General features: G+C 43.7%; 3 non-coding genes across 3 annotated transcripts; 1 reads left to right on the forward strand and 2 right to left on the reverse strand.

Moving 5' to 3' along the window:
* Nucleotides 1–7100: 7100 nt before the first annotated feature.
* On the forward strand, nt 7101–7173 carry trnav-cac (transfer RNA valine (anticodon CAC)). The gene has a single exon. It is a non-coding gene; the product is annotated as a tRNA-Val (tRNA).
* Nucleotides 7174–10331: 3158 nt separating this feature from the next.
* Nucleotides 10332–10404, reverse strand: trnar-ccu (transfer RNA arginine (anticodon CCU)). The gene has a single exon. It is a non-coding gene; the product is annotated as a tRNA-Arg (tRNA).
* A 4289-nt stretch (nt 10405–14693) lies between these two features.
* Nucleotides 14694–14766, reverse strand: trnak-cuu (transfer RNA lysine (anticodon CUU)). Its single transcript has one exon. It is a non-coding gene; the product is annotated as a tRNA-Lys (tRNA).
* Nucleotides 14767–23325: the final 8559 nt, after the last annotated feature.

The following is a 23325-nucleotide window of genomic DNA, read 5'->3' on the forward strand; positions in this document are numbered from 1 at the left end:
TGAAAGCCTTCTGAAAGTCCAAATACACCACATCCACTGGTTCTCCCTTATCTATTCTACCAGTTACATCCTCAAAATTTTTTAACATTTCCTTCTGACCTGGTACTGAAAGTGGAGACGGTTCCACAGTGTAGCAGTTATCACGTTTGCGGAATCATTTTGTTGGAACTTGCTCCTTCTGCTTGTCCAGGGGCGAGATTGCTCTCCTGTGTGAGGAAATAACAACTAAGAACAAAAGAATTAGGAGCTGGAGTAGCCCATATATTGTGTAAAATGAGATATGGGTAACAGTTAACAGTTAACATGCAAAGCACAAAACCTGCTGACAAGGGTGGTTCTGTTGCTGTTTGGCGAACGGACCTCTACCTAGCGGAAGCTGTATGCCAACTCTCCAACACCTCCTCCTACCTCCGCCTGGACCATGACCCCACTACCGAAATGAAGTCACCATTTGCAAGACTGTCACTGACCTCGTATGAGAAGAGATTGAGTAAACTAGGCCTGCAATCTCTTGAATTCGGAAGAATGAGAGGGGATCTCATTAAGCATGCAAAATTATTACAGGGATTGATCGGTTGGATGCTGGGAGAATTTTTCCCTTGGCTGGGGAGTCTAGAACCAGGGGCCACAGCCTCAGGATAAAGGTTAGGCCATTCAGGACTGAGAATGGAAGAAATTTCTTCACACATAGGGTGGCGAATCTTTGGAATTCTCTACCCCAGAGGACTGTGGAGGCTCAGTCATTGGGTATGTTCAAAACAGAAGTCAGTAGATTTCTGACTGGTAAGGGCATCAAGGGATATGGCGATAGGGCCGGTGAATGGAATTGAGGCACGAGATCAGCCATGATCTCATAGAATCCCCTACACTTGCTTAAAAATCTGTTCCATTACATCTTTTTTCCAGTTCTGACGGAAGGTTATCGACCTGAAACGTTAACTCTGTTTCTCTCTTCGCAGAAGCTGCCTGACCTGCTGAGTATCTCCAGCATTTTCTGTTTCAATTTAGATTTCCAGCATCTGCAGTATTTTCTCAGTTCGCATTTCTTTTATTGTGCAAAACAAGGTTATCGCTCAATTAATGACGCTTTGAAAGCAACATAAAAGTTTTTAAAAAAAATACCGCCCAACGTGGGGCTCGAACCCACGACCTTGAAATTAAGAGTCTCGTACGCTACTGCTTGATCTAGCCGGGTCTGTTAAAACTGCCTTTCGTTGTCGCTGATTGCAGTCAGGTACCTGGTGGCTCCGGCCCAGTCACAACAGCATGTCTGAGCCGCGTTTCTGCAAACTACGAAACAAGTTCTCCAGAAGCCCAAGGCGTATAAGGAACTCAAGCAGCAAAATCCCTTTCATTAACCATAGGGGTTCAGGCAATTTTCTGATCGCAAAGCACTTTAGTCCTTGTCAATATCTCTTGTCTATATCCCGGAGATTCCCGATTCTGTCTTTCTCTCTGGCTCTGTTTATTGTGTCTGTGGCCACCTGCGGGTTGATTTTGAAGGAATACCTGTGTTTGTGTCTGCTTGTTACGTTAAACAAATGAGGGCATCAGGCGCTTCTGTACATGACACTGAGGAATCAGGAGAAGGCAGGAGGAATGAAACAGTGTTTGTGAAAAGTGTGTATATAAAAACAGCGCGTTTAAAACTGTAGGAACTCTTGGCGCAACGGTAGCGTGTTTGACTCCAGATCAGAAGGCTGCGTGTTCAAATCACGTCGGGGTCACTGTTTTTCCGGATAATTCCAGAATTATTGTTTTCTTTGCCGTTTCACAATAACCAGGCACTTGCTCCAAAGACTGTCTCACTCTTTCACCAGTGTCAGGGAGAGAAGCGCCACAATTCCTCATTTATTTAATGTGACAAGACACATCACAGGTATTCGCTCAAAATCAACCTGCAGGTGGTCACACAGAATAAACAGAGCCAGAGAGACAGGCAGAATCGGGAAACACCGGCAAATAGACGAGAGATATTGGCCCAGTAATTCGGGTCGGGGGCTTGCCGCGCGTGCAAGCCCCGGATCTGCACTTACCCGACGCGCTGACATTTCAGCTCCAGGGATGCCTGGAATTCCTGTTTGAAAGAGAAGAATCCCGGGCAGCGTCTGACGTCACGCCGCCCAGGAGTGCAGCCAGCGCGAAGCCTGGAGCGCGCTGTGCAAGTGAGATACGCCCCTTAAGGTCTCATTGTATAGGACACGCCCCCAATCTCTCCAAGACGCTGCAGAGGACTTTGTAGTTACACAGCTGCAGGGAAAGTAAGGTATCTGCTATTTTATGAATGTTTTGTGAACTTTTATTAAATTTTAAAAACGTTTAAATGATTTTGATGACTCTTAGAAAGTTTTAAAGAGAATTGAAGCTATTTAAGCATTTTTTAAAGCCTTGAAAACATTCTATTAATTCTTTTCAGTTAATTAGCAAAGTGAAATGGCTGGAATGAGCACATTTCACGTGATTAAAAGAACTCAGATCTTCACTGATGATGACCTCAGCAATCTCCTCAACGAGGTGGAGGCGAGGCACCTGCGCATCATGGGGAATGAGCAGTCGAGAGCTCCACGAAAATGTCAGATGGCAGCGTGGTCGGAAGTTGCACAAGCTGTCAGCGCGACCTCCACCATTCCACGTACAGCGGAACAATGCCGCAAGAAATTCAGTGACTTACTCCGATCTGTCAGGGTTTGTACAGTTATTACAATAGTGTACTGTAACATTGCTTAGAATTTAAGTTAGCTAGATTTATAAAGGCTTTCTCAATGCATTTACTGCAGTCAATTTACTTCTTGGTAAAGTCACCTGAGGTAGCGATAAAACTTTATGGCTTTGGGGCCAGCTCAGGGATACCTATTGTTCTCTTATCTTGATTCCATTGCTTGGAGCTGTAAGACTTCAATCAAAGATGTAAAGAAACACCCAACCCAGTCTTCAAAGCCTTCGCTGTCCATGTCAGAAATGCAGCTGTGTGATTCTCTTATTTCTGCTGCAATTTCAGAGTAAAAGTGCTCACAACTCCAGGGAACGCACACTCACAGGCGGTGGTGTTGCCATGCTGAGGGTTTTGACCAAACATGAGGAACGGGTCCAGCAGATGTACGAATTTGCTAGCAATCGCCCCGCGGATGCATGTGAAACAGACATTGCTGACCCTCAATGTGAGTTGGCCTGGGCAGCTATATGTTAAATAAGGTTAGGTGTGTGCTGAATATCTGTGATGTGGCACATCGTGCTTTACCTTAGCAAATGTTTTCTGCCTCCTTCCCACAGCTGGACAGAGTACCTCTCACACACGGGATGAGCAGTGCGTGGAGTCAGCGGCCACAGAGGGCATTGGGGAAGGTTTTTCTGATGCAATGGCAGCAATTACTGAAGAGGCTGAGGTGGTTGAGGAACAGGAGCAACCTGTCCTATGTCAGCAAGTGCAGCAGGAGTGTATAGACCCTGTGTCGCTGGCCACTATCTCACCATCTCCTGGCCCTTGTGGCTCTGTGCTAGACACTGATGACGGTAACTCCACAGGCAGACACCATATGGACAATTCAGTGCAGGTGGGAGTAGCAGAAGTACAGCAGCACCTACAAGATGAGCAGCAAGATATTGCAGGTTTCAGGCAATTGCTGAGCTCTCTCACTGAGAAGGAAGTACACGCTAGAGACTATCAGGCAGGGAATGGAGAATATTGTCATTACACTAAATCAGATATCATCGCAGTTAGGGGTGCTTAATGATAATTCTCTTAATCAGATATCATCGCAGCTGGTGATGCTTAATGAAACTATGATTGTACTACTTAATTCGCTTGTATCTATCACTACTGGCATAACGCTGACTCCAGCACAAATGCCCTCCCCAGGTCACAGTGCAGAGCCACTTTGGTCCCAGGAGCCAGCAGCTGCGCCAGTCATGATGCAGGACAGCATAGAATTGCCTCAGCAACAACCCTTTCCTCAAGCCGCTGCTGAAGAGCAGGAACAATCTGACAGGGCCCTTGCAAATAGATCTGGAGGGCTCCAGTCACGGGTAGTGAAAAGGCGCAGGAAGCGTTAGAGTGTCACCGTCAGCTCACTCCACCACCTTCAACCCTCAGTCACACAGGCCAGTTGGCAAATCGTTAAATTGTTATATTTTTCACTTTATTTAAATGTTAAATGTTTTCTTACATATTTAAATTCAAGTGTTTATTTATGAAGGAAAGGATAGGTAACCTTATCGTTTCAGCAGTACACCCAGTAATCAATGTATAAAGAATTTAAACTTTTATTTAACTTCAAAAACTTTTACAACAAATGTTACAAAATTGTAAAATAGCTAGTTTGCGCTTTGAATGTCTGTATTGCAGTAAGAAAGTAAAAATTACTGTAAAATGTTTACATTTTCTTTTCTAACAGTCACCATTTTGCACATGTTTCAAAACGTTAAAAGAGGTAGTTAGCATCTTAATTTTTTTAATTTCACTAAGAATCAAACACAAATTAGTTAAACATGTTTACAAAGTGATTTCAAAACTGTTAACGTTAACATTTTTAAATTGCATAAAATAGGTCATTAACATCCTTGAACGAAGAAAGAAAGACAAGTAAAGACGAACTCTTTCCAATAACACTTCCTCACTGTTCCTGTCCATAAATTTTTTAAAAGTTCATAACTGTTACTTGAAATTTACAAGTTATTCACTTTAAACATTGAAACTGAATCTGAAAAGTGTTTGATTATGCAATAAAAGGTAACTGTTTCACTTCAATATGTGTCTGCTTCTGTCTTTGCCTTGCGGGGGGGAGGGGTAGGTACAGGGCGTAACTACCGCGTGAAGGTGTTGGCTACCAGCAGTTCGCGAGCAGCCTTAGATTCGGCGGCACTTGGCTCCTCCCCATGAGGCCTGGCAACATGTACAATGCCATCGTCTTCATCCTCCACTTCAACAGGCAGCTGTTCCTCATTGTTAAGGGTCAGTCCTTCCTGCAGGGCAAGGTTGTGCAAAGCACAACAGGCCAGCACAATCCTTGCCACTTTCTGGTGAGAGTACTGCAAAGTCCCCACTGACCTATCCAGGCACCGGAAGCGTGATTTCAGAACTCCTATTGTCCTCTCCACCACTTGACGTGTAGACACGTGTGCATGGTTGTATCTCTCCTGAGGCTCATTAATGGTATTGCGGTAGGGGGTCATCAGCCATGGTTTTAGCGGGTAGCCCTTGTCGCCCAATATCCATGCGGATCCTGTAGGCAATTTGCTGAGAGAATCATACAATTTAGAGTTACGGAGGACGAAGGAGTCATGATTACTCCCCCGATGCCCTGAATTAACGTTTAGGATCCTCAGGTGCGCATCACATAATATCATTACATGCAATGAATGATACCCCTTCCTGTTAATGAATGTCACAGGTGCATCCTTGGGTGCCTTCAATGCAATATGTGTTCCATCGACAGCCCCAATCACTTTGGGGAATCCAGCAATGCGATGAAATGCTAAGGCCATCTCCTTCTGATGACGAGCGGACAAGTCATACATAATGAAATCAGAAATCCTACGGCAAATGGCTGCTGTGAACTGGTGAATGCAGACCCTCGCAGCATTCTTAGAGATGTTGATTATGTCACCGGTGCCTGCTTGAAATGATCCACTTGCAAAGAAGTTCAATGCTGTGGTTACCTTCATGTTCACTGACAAGGCAGTACGGGTCTTTGAGCGTGGTTCCAAGTCTGCCTTCAACATGTCACATAGTCGTCCAATTGCCTCTTTACTGAAGCGCAGCCGCCTGATACACAACTCCTCGGACAGCATTTCAAATGATCGCCTCTCCCTGTAAACTCTGTGGGGTGGGTAGTTGTTCCTTCTGATCAGGAGAGGTTCATGGTTCCTAAATCTTCTACGTTGCTCCCTGGCATTCCTATTTCTTTGAAGCAAATACACAAATAGCATCACGGCAAAATTTTTACACCAGGGCATGTTCCTCGCTGACAGGACTACTCCTCACACAGACGTACCTGTACGGAGTAAATGGAAATAGTTGTTACACTTATTTTAATAAACTGAGTGCCTTTTACATCAACTCGGCCTATGACAGGAAGCATGCTTTAACGGCTTGCAAACACATCCTTCCCGCCTGATAAATATCACAGGCCTACATATTTTTCTAAATTGCATACATAAATACATTCATCCATGTACTGAAAGGAATACATACATAAATGCACATCCTAAATGGAAAATATAAATACATACATACAATCATACATACATACTTACGAAATATTACTGATGACAATAACATTTTGTAAGCATTTTATTATTATTAAAACATTAAATTTCACATTTTATAAAAATAAATTCAATGAGGCCTTGGCCACAGCCACAGTTGCTCCTTCTAACTACAGTTCTGAAAACCCGTTTTAAACAAAAATAAATTTTTAAACTTACCTCAGCCTTTCTTAAAATTACTTTCCTCCCTTTCCCAAACAGAAATTGAAGACTTTCAGAAGCTCCACGATGACAGACTTCTTCCTCCGCAGCTTCTCGATAGCTTTACTCCTGCTTTTTTCATGTGTAAGTTGTCAGGACTTACCCTCACTGAATCCATGAATGAAATCGACGAAGTTCACTGCGCATGCACTGCCTGTGCAGTCGCACGCGCTGTGCCTCTGAACCCCTTCGTTCAGAGGACAGGAAATGACGGTTTTCCCCGCATGCGCTGTGCATGCTGAACACGAGCAGTTCCTCCGGCCAGACGCATGAGTACCCCGACCGTACTCACGCGTTCAGAGACGAATTACTGGGCCATTGACAAGGTGAGAAAGCGCTTTGCGATTAGAAAATTGCCTGAATCCCTGTGGTTAAGGAAAGGGCTTTTGATTCTTGATTTCCTTACACACCTTGGAATTCAGGTGAACCTGGTTCATGGTTTGCAGAACAATTTAAACCCCTGGGTTAAACCAGAGGGAAGGAAATTCGGCAGTTTAATGAGTTTGAAAGGAACATTTTTGACTTGTGCATTTCGGTCAGAGAATTGCCAGTGAAAGGAAATCATTGCAGAAAGAGCGATTCTGTAGTGTCCCTTCTGTCTGAACAGTGCTTTCTCGATGCGTAATTAAGCAGAGGTTTCCGTAGTGTAGCGGTTATCACATTCGCCTCACACGCGAAATGTCCCCAATTCGAGCCCGGGCGGGAACGTTATTTTTATGTGAAATAAATTTAACAGGTTTCTTCTGTCAGAAGCAACGAATAATTTAAAGCAGACTCCTAAAATACGCAGTGCGTAAATTCTGATAGGGTATAAATCTTCGTCAATGAATAAACTTTCACACATTATTAAAGTTAAATTACTCATCTTTCGACTGTCCCTTACTGTGAGCATTTCTTTCATTCTGCAAAACAACGCTTTCGGTTAATGAATGTTGATTAAAACAATTAAACCACTAAACTACCAGAACACACATTAAAGAGTTGATCACAATTGCTGATATTTCTTATCTTTTTTCTGGTGTTTTTTCAGCTCTTGGTCCTTTTCAGCTCCTGACTGCGGATATTCCTCTGATTAAACGTGAACAAACTGAAATATCTCGCAGCCCCGGCCTCGGTTAATACCAACAGATCTAAGCCGCATTTCAAGCCCGAAAACAAACTCATTAATTATTCGCTTTTCCCCAGCTCCAGAGCTCAGATTGTTACTGCCCATCCCTGAGAGCTGCAAGATACCAGGGACTCCCCATACACCGAACACAAGCTCAGGAAAACCCCGGGGGAGATGATATCCCGGTCACTGAACCTTCAACAGCATCGAACAAGCACCCGGACGGAAACGTTTATCATCCGGAAGTGATGAGATGCAGAAGTTAATGAAACAATCAGGATGGCCGAGCGGTCTAAGCCGTCTGCGTTCAGATCGCAGTCTCCTCTATCGAGACGAGGGTTTGAATCCCACTTCTGACAGACTTTACTTTAAATTACCAAGCGGAACTCATTTATTTTCACACCACTGTCAAGCACTTTGGGACATCCCTTAAAAGTGGGATTCAGCAGTTCACCTGCTCCATTCACACAGAAACATAGAAGATAGGAGCAGGAGTAGGCCATTCGGCCCCTCGAGCCTGCTCCGGCATTTAATGAGATCATGGCTGATCATCCACATTCAGTACCCTGTCCCTGCTTTCTCCCCATATCTCTTTAGCCTTAAGAAATATATCTAACTCCTTCTTGAATATATTTAATGAATTGGCCTCAACTGCCTTCTGTGGTACAGAATTCAACAGGTTCACCACTCTCTGGGTGAAGAAATTCCTTCTCATCTCAGCCCTAAGTGGCTTACCCCTTATCCTTAGACTGTGACCGCTGGTTCTGGATTCCCGCACCATCGGGATCATTCTTCCTGCATCTAGTGTGTCTAGTCCTGTTAGAATTTTGTAAGTTTCAATGACATCCCCTCTCGTTCTTCTAAACTCTAGCGAATATAAGCCTAATCATCTCAATCTGTCTTCATACTTCATTCCTGCCATCTCATGTATCAGTCTGGTGAATCTTCGCTGCACTCCCTCCATGGCAAGAACATCCTTCCTCAGCTAAGGTGACCAAAGCTGCACACAATACTCAAGGTATGGTCTCACCAAGCCCTTGTACAACTGCAGCAAGACATCCTTGCTCCTGTACTCGAAACCTCTCACTATAAAGGCCAACATTTGCCTTCTTAACCACCTGCTGCACCTGCATGCTTACCTTCAGCGATTGGTGCACACGAACACCCAGGTGTCATTGCAGTTCCCCTTTTCCCAATCTATTGACATTCTGATAATAAGCTGTCTTCCTCTTTTTGCTACCAAAGTTGATAACCTCACATTTATCCACATTATACAGCATCTGCCATGCTTCTGCTAAATCACCTAACCTGTCCATATCATACTGGAGTTACTCTGTATCCTCATCACAGCACACATGCCCACCCAGCTTTGTGTCGTCTGCAAACTTGGAGTTATTACATCTAGTTCAACCTTCTAGATCATTAATATATATTGTGAGTAGCTGGAGTCCTAGCACTTGTCCCTGCCCCACCCCACTAGTAGCTGCCTGCCACTTGGAAAAAGACACGTTTAGACATACTCTTTGCTTCCTGTCTGCCAACCAGTTCTCTATCCAAGTCAGTACCTTACCCCCGATCCCATGTGCTTTAACTTTGCACGCCAATCTCTTATGTGGGACTTTATCGAAAGCCTTCTGAAAGTCCAAATACACCACATCCACTGGTTCTCCCTTATCTATTCTACTAGTTACACCCTCAAAATTTTTTATCATTTCCATCTGACCTGGTACTGAAAGTGGAGACGGTTCCACAGTGTAGCAGTTATCACGTTTGCGGAATCATTTTGTTGGAACTTGCTCCTTCTGCTTGTCCAGGGGCGAGATTGCTCTCCTGTGTGAGGAAATAACAACTAAGAACAAAAGAATTACAAAAGAATTAGGAGCTGGAGTAGCCCATATATTGTGTAAAATGAGATATGGGTAACAGTTAACAGTTAACATGCAAAGCACAAAACCTGCTGACAAGGGTGTTGCTGTTGCTGTTTGGCGAACCGACCTCTACCTAGCAGAAGCTGTACGCCAACTCTCCAACACATCCTCCTACCTCCGCCTGGACCATGACCCCACTACCGAATATCAAGTCACCATTTGCAAGCTGTCACTGACCTCGTATGAGAAGGGATTGAGTCAACTAGGCCTGCAATCTCTTGAATTCGGAAGAATGAGAGGGGATCTCATTAAGCATGCAAGATTATTACAGGGTTTGATCGGTTGGATGCTGGGAGAATGTTTCCCTTGGCTGGGGAGTCAAGAACCAGGGGCCACATCCTCAGGATAAAGGTTAGGCCATTCAGGACTGAGAGGAGAAGAAATTTCTTCACACAGAGGGTGGTGAATCTTTGGAATTCTCTACCCCAGAGGGCTGTGGAGGCTCAGTCATTGGGTATGTTCATAACAGAAGTCGGTAGATTTCTGACTGGTAAGGGCATCAAGGGATATGGCGATAGGGCCGGTGAATGGAATTGAGGCAGGAGATCAGCCATGATCTCATAGAATCCCCTACACTTGCTTAAAAATCTGTTCCATTACCTCTTTTTTCCAGTTCTGACGAAAGGTTATCGACCTGAAACGTTAACTCTGTTTCTGTCTTCGCAGAAGCTGCCTGACCTGCTGAGTATCTCCAGCATTTTCTGTTTCAATTCAGATTTCCAGCATCTGCAGTATTTTCTCAGTTCGCATTTCTTTCATTGTGCAAAACATAGTTATCGCTCAATTAATGATGCTTTGAAAGCAACATAAATGTTTAACAGAATAACTACCGCCCAACGTGGGGCTCTAACCCAGGACCCAGAGATTAGGAGTCTCATGCTCTACCGACTGAGCTAGTCGGTCCGGTTGGAAATGCATTTCGTTGTCGCTGATTGCAGTCAGGTACCTGGTGGCTCCGGCCCGGTCACAACAGCATGTCTGAGCCGCGTTTCTGCAAACTACGAAACAGGTTCTCCAGAAGCCCAAGGCGTATAAGGAACTCAAGCAGCAAAATCCCTTTCATTAGCCACAGGGGTTCCGGCAATTTTCTGATCGCAAAGCGCTTTAGTCCTTGTCAATATCTCTTGTCTATTTCCAGGAGATTCCCGATTCTGTCTTCTTCTCTGGCTCTGTTTATTGTGTCTGTGGCCACCTGCGGGTTGATTTTGAAGGAATACCTGTGTTTGTGTCTGCTTGTTACGTTAAACAAATGAGGGCATCAGGCGCTTCTGTGCATGACACTGAGGAATCAGGAGAAGGCATGAGGAATGAAACAGTGTTTGTGAAACGTGTGTATATAAAAACAGCGCAGTTTACATTGTAGGACCTCATGGCGCAACGGTAGCGTGTCTGACTCCAACTCAGAAGGCTGGGTGTTTAAATCACGCCGGGGTCACTGTTCTTCCGGGTAATTCCAGAACTATTGTTTTATTTGCCGTTTCACAATAACCAGACACTTGCTCCAAAGACTGTGTCACTCTTTCCCCAGTGTCAGGGAAAGAAGGGCCACAATTCCTCATTTATTTAATGTGACAAGACACAAGCACAGGTATTCGCTCAAAATCAACCTGCAGGTGGTCACACAGAATAAACAGAGCCAGAGAGAAAGGCAGAATCGGGAAACACCGGAAAATAGACGAGAGATATTGACAAGGTGAGAAAGCGCTTTGCGATCAGAAATTTGCCTGAATCCCTGTGGTTAATGAAAGGGCTTTTGATGCTTGATTTCCTTACACACCTTTGAATTCAGGTGAACCTGGTTCATGGTTAGCAGAACAATTTAAACCCCTGGGTTAAACCAGAGGGAAGGAAATTCAGCAGTTTAATGAGTTTGAAAGGAACATTTTTGACTTGTGCAGTTCGGTCAGAGAAATGCCAGTGAAAGGAAATCATTGCAGACAGAGCAATTCTGTAGTGTCACTTCTGTCTGAACAGTCCTTTCTTGATGCTCAATTACACGAAAGGTTCACGGTTCGAATCCGCGCGGAAACATTATTTTTCCGTGAAATAAATTTAACAGGTTTCTTGTGTCAGAAGCAGCAAACAATTTAAAGCAGACTCCTAAAATACACAGTACGTAAGTTCTGATAGGGTATAAATCTTCGTCAATGAATAAACTTTCACAAATTATTAAAGTTAAATTACTCAACTTTCGACTGTCCCTTACTGTGAGCATTTCTTTCAATCTGCAAAACAACGCTTTCGGTTAATGAATGTTGATTAAAACAATTAAACCACTAAACTACGAGAACACACATTAAAGAGTTGATCACAATTGCTGATATTTCTTACTTTTTTCTGGTGTTTTTTCAACTCTTGGTCCTTTTCAGCTTCTGACTGCGGATATTGCTCTGGTTAAACGTGAACAAACTGAAATATTTCGCAGCCCCGGCCTCAGTTAATACCAACAGATCTAAGCCGCATTTCAGGCCCGAAAACAAACCCATTAATTATTCGCTTTTCCCCAGCTCCAGAGCTCAGATTGTTACTGCCCAGCCCTGGAGCTGCAAGATACCAGGGACTCGGGACAAACCTCCCCATACACCGAGCACATGCTCAGGAAATCCCCGGGGGAGATGATATCCCGGTCACTGAAACTTCAGCAGCATTGAACAAGCACCCGGACGGAAACGTTCATCATCCGGAAGTGATGAGATGCAGAAGTTAATGAAACAAGTCAGGATGGCCGAGCGGTCTAAGCTGCTGTGTTCATGTCGCAGTCTCCTCTGGAGGCGAGAGTTCGAATCCCTCTTCTGACAGGCTTCACTTTAAATTACCAAGCGGAACTCATATATTTTCACACCACTGTCAAGCACTTTGGGACATCCCTTAAAAGTGGGATTCAGCAGTTCACCTGCTCCATTCACATCGAAACACAGAAGATAGGAGCAGGAGCAGGCCATTCGGCCCCTCGAGCCTGCTCCGCCATTTAATGAGATCATGGCTGATCATCCACATTCAGTACCCTGTCCCTGCTTTCTCCCCATAACCGTTTATCTCTTTAGCCTTAAGAAATATATCTAACTCCTTCTTCAATATATTTAATGAATTGGCCTCAACTGCCTTCTGTGGTACAGAATTCAACAGGTTCACCACTCTCTGGGTGAAGAAATTCCTCCTCATCTCAGCCCTAAGTGGCTTACCCCTTATCCTTAGACTGTGACCGCTGGTTCTGGATTCCCGCACCATCGGGATCATTCTTCCTGCATCTAGTGTGTCTAGTCCTGTTAGTATTTTGTAAGTTTCAATGCCATCCCCTCTCGTTCTTCTTAGCTCTAGCGAATATAAGCCTAATCATCTCAATCTGTCTTCATACGTCATTCCTGCCATCCCATGTATCAGTCTGGTGAATCTTCGCTGCACTCCCTCCATGGCAAGAACATCCTTCCTCAGCTAAGGTGACCAAAGCTGCACACAATACTCAAGGTATGGTCTCACCAAGCCCTTGTACAACTGCAGCAAGACATCCTTGCTCCTCTACTCGAAACCTCTCACTCTAAAGGCCAACATTTGCCTTCTTAACCACGTGCTGCGCCTGCATGATTACCTTCAGCGATTGGTGCACACGGACACCCAGGTGTCATTGCAGTTCCCCTTTTCCCAATCTATTGACATTCTGATAATAGCTGTCTTCCTGTTTTTGCTACCAAAGTTGATAACCTCACATTTATCCACAATATACTGCATCTGCCATGCTTCTGCTAAATCACCTAACCTGTCCATATCATACTGGAGTTACTCTGTATCCTCATCACAGCACACATGCCCACCCAGCTTTGTGTCGTCTGCAAACTTGGAGTTATTACATCTAGTTCAACCTTCTAGATCATTAATATATATTGTGAGTAGCTGGAGTCCTAGCACTTGTCCCTGCCCCACCCCACTAGTAACTGCCTGCCACTTGGAAAAAGACCCGTTTAGACATACTCTTTGCTTCCTGTCTGCCAACCAGTTCTCTATCCAAGTCAGTACCTTACCCCCGATCCCATGTGCTTTAACTTTGCACGCCAATCTCTTATGTGGGACCTTATCGAAAGCCTTCTGAAAGTCCAAATACACCACATCCACTGGTTCTCCCTTATCTATTCTACTAGTTACACACTCAGAAAATTTTAACATTTCCATCTGACCTGGTACTGAAAGTGGAGACGTTTCCACAGTGTAGCAGTTATCACGTTTGCGGAATCATTTTGTTGGAACTTGCTCCTTCTGCTTGTCCAGGGGCGAGATTGCTCTCCTGTGTGAGGAAATAACAACGAAGAACAAAAGAATTAGGAGCTGGAGCAGCCCATATATTGTGTAAAACGAGATATGGGTAACAGTTAACAGTTAACATGCAAAGCACAAAACCTTCTGACAAGGGTGGTGCTGTTGCTGTTTGGTGAACCGACCACTACCTAGCGGAAGCTGTACGCCAACTCTCCAACACCTCCTCCTACCTCCGCCTGGACCATGACCCCACTACCAAATATCAAGTCACCATTTGCAAGACTGTCACTGACCTCGTATGAGAAGAGATTGAGTAAACTAGGCCTGCAATCTCTTCAATTTGGAAGAATGAGAGGGGATCTCATTAAGCATGCAAAATTATTACAGTGTTTGATCGGTTGGATGCTGGGAGAATGTTTCCCTTGGCTGGGGTTTCTAGAACCAGCTGACACAGCCTCAGGATAAAGGTTAGGCCTTTCAGGACTGAGAGGAGAAGACATTTCTTCACACAGAGGGTGGTGAATTTTTGGAATTCTCTACCCCAGAGGGCTGTGGCGGCTCAGTCATTGGGTATGTTCAAAACAGAAGTCGGTAGATTTCTGACTGGTAAGGGCATCAAGGGATATGGCGATAGGTCCGGTGAATGGAATTGAGGCAATAGATCAGCCATGATCTCATAGAATCCCCTACACTTGCTTAAAAATCTGTTCCATTACCTCTTTTTTCCAGTTCTGAAGAATGGTTATCGACCTGAAACGTTACCTCTGTTTCTCTCTTCGCAGAAGCTGCCTGACCTGCTGAGTATCTCCAGCATTTTCTGCTCAATTCAGATTTCCAGCATCTGCAGTATTTCCTCAGTTCGCATTTCTTTCATTGTGCAAAACAAGGTTATCGCTCAATTAATGACGCTTTGAAAGCAACATAAAAGTTAACGAAATAAATACCGCCCAACGTGGGGCTCGAACCCACGACCCTGAAATTAAGAGTCTCATGCTCTACCGACTGAGCTAGCCGGGCCTATTGAAACTGTATTTCATTGTCGCTGATTGCAGTCAGGTACCTGGTGGCTCCGGCCCGGTCACAACAGATGTTTGAGCCGCGTTTCTGCAAACTATGAAACAAGTTCTCCAGAAGCCCAAGGTATATAAGGAACTCAAGCAGCAAAATCCCTTTAATTAACCACAGGGGTTCAGGCAATTTTCTGATCGCAAAGCGCTTTATTCCTTGTCAATATCTCTTGTCTATTTCCCAGAGATTCCCGATTCTGTCTTTCTCTCTGGCTCTGTTTATTGTTTCTGTGGCCACCTGCGGGTTGATTTTGAAGCAATACCTGTGTTTGTGTCTGCTTGTTACGTTAAACAAATGAGTGCATCAGGCGCTTCTGTGCATGACACTGAGGAATCAGGAGAAGGCAGGAGGAATGAAAAAGTGTTTGTGGAACGTGTGTATATAAAAACAGCGCGACTTATATTGTAGGACCTCATAGCGCAATGGTAGCGCGTCCGACGTCCAGATCTAGAAGGCTGTGTGTCCAAATCACGTCGGGGTCACTGTTCCTTCGGGTAATTCCAGAATTATTGTTTTCGTTGCCGTTTCACAATAACCAGATACTTGCTCCAAAGACTGTGTCACTCTTTCCCCATTATCAGGGAGAGAAGCGCCACAATTCCTCATTTATTTAATGTGACAAGACACAAGCACAGATATTCGCTCAAAATCAACCTGCAGGTGGTCACACAGAATAAACAGAGCCAGAGAGACAGGCAGAATCGGGAATCACCGGCAAATAGACGAGAGATATTGACAAGGTGAGAAAGCACTTTGCTTCGCAGCACCACCTACTTTCTAAGTTCGAACTCTGTCTCACTGCGGACGCAGTATGGGCTTTTTATTGTCATTTTCAATCCCCTTCTTCAACACCAAAACACATTATAGCAGTGATTTTAATTTAGCACTGTGACATTTTTCGATGGCATCATAACGTATATTCAATAACGTATTCCTATCAGCGCTGCGAGATGGTTTCGATTCCCAGTTAGGGAAGAAATTTTGGTATCACCATTTTTTATTCATGAATGCGATGTAATTTTATTAAATTAATTACATGCATCTAATGTGAATAAATAAGAACTGCTTTAATCACCATTAATTAACCGGTAGCTTTATTTTGCAGAATGAAAGACATGATATTATGGTTACTGAGGGACAGTCGAAACTTCATTCATTTATTTTGCTCTTTGCATCTCCTGAACTGTTAACCCATATCTCATTTTACACATTGCATTTTAGGAGAATGGTTTAAAACGTTCATTGCTTGAGAGAGCAGCGATCTGGGGCAATATTTGTTAAATTTAATGGGACCGGCTATTTCACAGAATAAAAACCTATTTCTGACATGATGTTTTCAGACCACACACTGACCCATCTTTGCTAGGCCCCAAGTGGATGATCTGACACTTGCCCGCGTTGAACTCCATTAATCACTGGTCAGGGGAGATTTAATAGAGGTGATCAAACTTATGGGGGATACTGTTTTCACTGGCAGGAGTGTCAGCAGGTCTATGGGGGAAGAGCAGCGGAGTGGGACTGATTGGTTAGCTCTTTCAAAGATGCAACATGAATTGCTCATTTTAACCTGCGATTGATAGATTTTAGTTAACCAACAGTATTAAGGGATCATTTAAATCTGTGAGACACTTCATAATTGTTTCTATTATCATTAATCAACCCACAACATTTTGTTGCGCACTGCAGGAATTGCTAACATGTTTACCGGATGACAGTCAAACTTTAATAACTTTTTATAGAATCATAGAAAATTTCCTGAACTCCTGTGGTTAATGAAAGGGATTTTAATGGTTGAGTTCCTTATACACCTTGGAATTCTGGAATACATGGTTCGTAGTTTGCAGAAACGTGGCTTAGATCTGCTGTTGTGAACCGAAGTAAAGCTGCAGGACCCTTGAATAATCTTTCACAATTCAACTGAAAGCAGCCAGAATGTGCAGCTTTGAGAGGGGCTGCCTGCACGGTCAGAGCTGGAAACGGGAGTGAGCGAGCGACACTGTAGTGCTTTGAGTGAGTGCAGAACTGTACAGAGAAACACAAATGTAGCAGGATTTTGTTACATTGCATTAGAAATGCGAATTGTTCCATTTTTTCTACTATTTAAATGAACACGATTTACATAATGTTTCCACCCGGCTTCAAACCAGGGACTTTTCGCATTAGGCGAACGTGATAACCACTACACTACGATAACACTGGACCGAATAATCGGCGTCTGTCATAAATCTCTGATTCTATAAAAAAGGTTATTAAAGTTTGACTGTCACCCAGCAAATATGTTAGCAATTCCTTCATTGTGCAACACAATTTTTGTCGGTCGATTAAAACATATTTTTTTTAATGATATAAACATACATACATTTAAAATTACTTTAGGTAAATTCTGGCCTGCTTTAAAATGTTCAAATTTATATTTCATAAAATTAAATTATATTTTAAATCTTTAATTAATTTCATTACGTTTGAACAAGTGACCATTTATTTTTATTTCCGTGGTGTGAAATGCTCTTTATTTGGAGATTTCTAATATGCTTATGGGGATTCCGTACATAAATGGAATCCCAATTCGCCTCATAGGAATCCCCCTTTTTGATTGGTTGGTCTGGCCCATGTGATCCCAGGGATGAAACATGGAAACATAGAAGATAGGAGCAGGAGTAGGCCATTCGGCCCCTCGAGCCTGCTCCGCTATTCAATGCGATCATGGCTGATCAGCCAATTTCAGTAACCGGTCACTGCTTTCACCCCATACACCTGGCTCCCTTTAGCCTTAAGAAATATATCCAACACCTTCTTGAATATATTTAATAAATTGGCTTCTACTGCCTTCTGTGGTAGAGAATTCCACAGGTTCACCACTCTCTGGGAGAAGAAATTCCTCCTCATGTCTGTCCTAAATGGCCTACCCCTTATCCTTAGACTGTGACCCCTGGTTCTGGAGTCCCCGACCATCAGGAACATCCTCCCTGCATCTAGTCTTTCCAGTACTGTCAGAATTTTATAAGTTTCAATGAGATCCCCCCTCATTCTTCTAAACTCCAGCGAGTACGAGCCCAATCCTCCCAATCCCTCCTCATATGTCATTCCTGCCATCCCAGGTATCAGCCTGGTCAATATTCGCTGAACTCCTTCCATGGCAAGAACATCCTTCCTCAGATAAGGCGACCAAAACTGCACACAATACTCAAGATGTGGTCTCACCAAGGCCCTGTACAACTGCAGCAAGGCATCCTTGCTCCTGTACTCGAATCCTCTCGGTACGAAAGCCAACATACCATTTGCCTTCTTAACCGCCTGCTGCACCTGCATGCATATCTTCAGCGACTGGTGCACAAGGACACCCAGGCCGATTGAATTTCAGGAGTCTGGTTTAAAATATTCATTGCTTAAGTCACCAGGAATCTGGGGCAGCTTTTGTTTAATTTAATGGGACCAGTTATTGCACAGGATAACATTTTCTGTAACACATAATTTCTGCAGTTGTGGCCGAGCCAGTGTTTTATAAAGGTTCATCATAACTTCCTTGCTTTTGTACTCTGCGCCTTTATTTATAAAGCCCCGGATTCTGTAAGCTTTTTAAACTGATTTCTCAACCTGTCCTGCCACATTGAACGATTTGTGTACATACACCCCCAGGTATCTCTGTTCCTGCAACCACTTTGGAAATGTATCCTTTAGTTTATATTGCCTCTCCTCATTCTTCCGACCAAAATGTATCAATTTGCACTTTTCTGTTTTTAACTTCATCTGCCACATGTCCGCCCATTCCACCAGCCGATCCATGTCCTCTTGAAGTCTATCACTATACTCCTCACTGCTCACTACACTTCCAATTTTGTATCATCAGCAAATTTTGAAATTGTGCCCTGGACACCTAACTCCAAATGATTAATATATGTCAAGAAGGGCCGTGGTCCTAGTACCGACCCCTGGGGAACACCACTGTGTACCTTCCTCCATTCAGAGAAATAACAGTTTAGCACTACTCTCTGTTTCCTGTCACTTAGCCAATTTGACATCCATGCTGCCACTGTCCCTTTTATTCCATGGGCTTCAGCTTTGTTGGCAAGCCTGTTACGTGGCACTTTATCAAATGCCTTTTGGAAGTCCATGTCCACCACATCAACTGCATTTCCCTCATCAACCCTCTCTTTCACCTCATCAAAAAATGCAATCAGGTTGGGAAAAGACGATTTGCATTTAACAAATCCGAGCAGACTTTCCTTAATTAATCCACACTTGTCCAAGTGACTGGTCATTTTGTGCAGGGTTACCCTTTCTAAAAGCTTCCTCACTACCGATGTTAAGCTGACTGGCGTGTAGTTGCTGGGTTGAAATTTATACACTTTTATCAACAAGGGTGTAACATTTGCGATTCTCCAGACGTCTGGCACCACCCCATATCCAATGAGTATTGGAAGATTATGGTCAGCACCTCCGTAATTCCCACCTTTACTCCCCTCAGCATCCTAGGATGCATTTCAACTGGTCCTGGTACAGCCAGCATTCTAGTACCTCCTCTTTATCAATTTTTATCCCATCCAATATTCAACACAGCTCATTAACTGTAGCAGTGGGCCTGGGCGGCGCTTCAGCAGACAGTTCGAAAAGACAAATTCACTGTTTCGGTCTAAAGTGCTCTGCTCATCAAGAACAACCACACAAACAACCAGTGGGTTTATTTTAAGTGACAAAAGAAAATTATTGCAAATGCTGGGAATCTCAAATAGAAACGGAAAATGGTGGAAATTCTTAAGAGGTCAGGCAGTATATTTGGATAAAGAAACAGAGTGAACGTTTCAATTCGATTACACTTCTGTTAGAATTGGGGAACGTGAGAGATGTATGGCTAGTTTATTCTCCTGTCAATAGGGCTACAGTGGCTTCTCCCTTGTTCTTTATTTAACTTCACCAATCAGATACGTCTGAGTGAGAGAAAACTGATACACAATGAGGCCCAGTTCATCTTTTGTTCCCTTTTAAACCCTGGAATCTCCGAATCCCTGAAGTTCAGAAATGTAATTCATTGATCTGCAGGGTGGCCGTCAGTAAGACGCCTTTTCTGTCTGGATCCGGGAGTGCAACTGGAGTCAGGCTGAAGATTGCCGCGACTGGTGATAGATTTTTGTTGGGTAAGGTTATTACGGGTTACGGAAACAAAGCGGGTAGATGAAATGAAGATACAGATCAACCCTGATCTAATTGAATGGCGCAACAGGATCGAGGGGCTGAATGGCCTCCTCCTGTTCCTATTGAGGCGCTACAATGCAATGCACCCAAGTGTTGGAGGGTTTCCGGTGTGTACTGGTGATCGCTTTACGATAACTCAACAGTTCGAAAGTGGGTAGAGGCAATTTAAAGTATTTTCTCCATTCAAGTTTAGTAAATATGAAAACGGGAATAAATTCATGATTGGTTCAGTATAAATAAAACACGCATTGTCAGGCGAATTATGCCATTGAAATGGCAGCGTTACACTGAGTGAAGTAATTCTCAATGATATTTCCCATAAAGGACACAGTTCGGCTGGCGATACTGTAAGAAGGATTTGGGAAAAGTTGGCGCTGATTTAAGGAGTCTCCCACTCGCGTGTCACTATTTGAAGAGGTGGGCCTTATTTTACTTAAAAATTGAGGCTGGGAGCATTCTCATTGAGAATATGGAAAGCAGAACAACACAGATTAATAGGAAAACACAAGGTCGGCGACAGGATTGAAATTGCAGTTTCAATCGGTCCGGCTGGCTGTCCATTCAATAAGTAATAAAAAAGCGCGTCTCTAAAAATGTCCCCTCCCTGTTATGATTCAGGAAACTGCACAGGGATAGAGAGAAGAGGAAGAGAGAAGGGGAAAATACTGTTTCCACGGAGAACTAATGCAGAGACTCCTCTGCTGCGCCTGGGGTGGCCTCCTGCAGCCCGGATACATTAGCATCCTAACAGCTCATTAACTGTAGGAGTGGGCCCGGGCGGCGCTTCAGAAGACAGGTCGAAAAGGCAAAGGCACTGTCTCGGTCTCCAGTGCTCTGCTCATCAAGAATAGCCACACAAACAAAATGGTTTTACAATGGTCAGCTTCTCATCTGGCTAGGTTTGAACCGGCGTTCTCGGGGTCCGATTTTCGCTTCGGTGGTTGTTTAAGTTTCCGAGAAGTCTTCGGTTCAAATCCCAAACGAGCGCTCGTGTCGCCAGCCACTATTCAACTTGCAGTTGAATCTTTTGCAATCACCATTAAATAACCGATTACCATAATTTACAGAATGAAAGAAAGGCGAAAAACATTTCAACAAAGCATTTTGCCCTTTGTAAGTAATGAACTGTTAACCACATCTAATTTTACACATTGTATCTTAGGAACCTCGTTTATAATATGCATTGCTTATGAAAGCAGAAAAATGGGGCAACATTCGATAAAAATTAACAGGACTGGTCACTGCACAGAATAAAATAATGGCTATTGTAATGTTCCCACCCGCCTTGGCTGGAAGGCGGGACTTTTCGCATGTAAAGCGAATGTGATAGCCACTACACTACGGAAACCTTTGCATTGTTACTCACAGCTAATATAATCAGTAGTGAACAAACTATCCCACGGTGTTCATTTTCAGATTCAAAGCAGCCAGCGTTTACATCAAGTGAAAGAATTTATCAGTGAAACGATTTGGAAGTAAGTGTTACTCGTATTTGTGTCTTTAATTAAAGTTTGTGGCGTCTGACTCTCGTTCATGTCTCTGAATAAGAAAGGAGGGGCTTGACTTTGACCAGACTGCACTGTGCCTGATGTTTGTGAGCTCATCCTTTATATTGAGTGACGCTATTTTAGGTGAGCCAATCAGCACAGATGGAGTTCCCTGGTCCGTTCCCCTCTGTTGATTGGACAAGGCTACATGGAAGGAAGGAGTGTGGTTTGGAGAAAAGGGAATTGATACTCTGGTTACAAGTTCCGGTAATATAAAGAGAAAATGATGGAAGAACTCAGCAGGTCAGGCAGCGTCTGTAGAGAGAGAAACAGAGTTAACATTTCCGGTCGATGACCATCCATCAGATGTTGGGCAGTTGTGATAGGTAACACAATTAAACGTGCAAATGATCAGGTAGAAGAGGTGAGGAAAGGATGTAAAAGTGGCGTTTGGAACAGATATTTTAGAATCCGATCAATGTTGGATTAACTTGTATATCGAAATCAGAACCATAACGTATTTGAGTTCTCCGGTTAAAATTCGCAAGGATTTGTCTAAATGCTGTTGTTAATTATATGTCTAATTATTGCATGATTAATAACATTAACATTTAATGTTGCGAACACTTATACTGCACTGCGCGTTCTCCAGCTGTGCTTGGAGCGCCGTCCCCTTCAATCCATCGCTCACAGGGACAGTTCCATTCAGCGTTTCAATTCTCTGGCCCTTGGTGAAATGTCATAGATTGAAAGCGACGTGTCTCACCCCAAGCTGGTCACCGACTCACTAACCGCTGCACAGCGACCACACTCTGCTCCCGTGAGATGGATGCCCAGGAGCTGTTTCAAGCTCGAGTGCAGTTACAAGCAGAACTCATTCTAAGAAAGTCCAAGACATTGAGGAGCCTGAGTCTTTGCACCGAACTCCTTCCCAAAGTGTTCAGATTCATGTGGGGGTCATTTCGGCTCACCTTTCCCCACATTGCAACACTTCAAAGGTACTTCAATGTTTAAAAAGCGCTTTGGGATGTCCTGAGTTCATGAAAAGCGCTGTATCAATGCAAGTCATTCTTTTCAACAGTTTCAACTGCAAGTGCAAAATCCGCGGACAAAGGAAGGGCATGTCAGGGATTTGAACCCAGAATATTGGCCCAGAAATTCGGGTCTCCGGCACTTCCGTTCCCCTGAACGAAGAGGTTCAGAGGTCGAACGCGTGCGTGGGAGAGGCTGCGCGTGTGCTTTGAACTTAGGTTTTTTTTGCAGGTTTTCCCGTGATCGTATGCCTGCAGCATTTAGTAATGTAAAAACCAGGTGTAAGGCCTGCTTTTTACAAGGTAAGTGGTCAATTAATTAAAATTAAAACATTTTTTCCACAGGTTTATTATTTTTAAATACTTTAAAGCAAGGTAAGTTTATTTTTAGCCCCGTTAGAATATAAAATTATTTTTTTCAAAAATTTAATTTATTGTTTAAAATAGTTATTTAATGTAATTTATAGTTTATTTTAAAAAGTGTGATTTTTTAAAAAATTATTTGAAGGTTTAATGCTATTTTGGGGCCGTAGTATTTATAAGTCTTGACAGGTCTTCCTGTCAGATTTATGAATGGGCTTTCCCTCCTCCAATTGGCTGCCCATGGCTCACGTGATACCAGGGGACGCATTGCACTAACTGCGCCCCTGCAATACGTAAGCACTGCGCACCGACAGCTGGACCAGGCCCCGGATCGGAATTCCACGGGGCCCTGCAGCTCAACTGCCGGCGCGCTAGCTAAGTGCAGGTCGGGGGCTTACACCCACGTGAATCCCCCGACCCGAATTTCTGGGCCAATA

Source organism: Somniosus microcephalus, unplaced genomic scaffold, assembly GCF_052327205.1.
Source record: "Somniosus microcephalus isolate GS21.2 unplaced genomic scaffold, FLI_Smic_1.0 scaffold39, whole genome shotgun sequence".
In the NCBI taxonomy this organism is placed as follows: domain Eukaryota; kingdom Metazoa; phylum Chordata; class Chondrichthyes; order Squaliformes; family Somniosidae; genus Somniosus; species Somniosus microcephalus.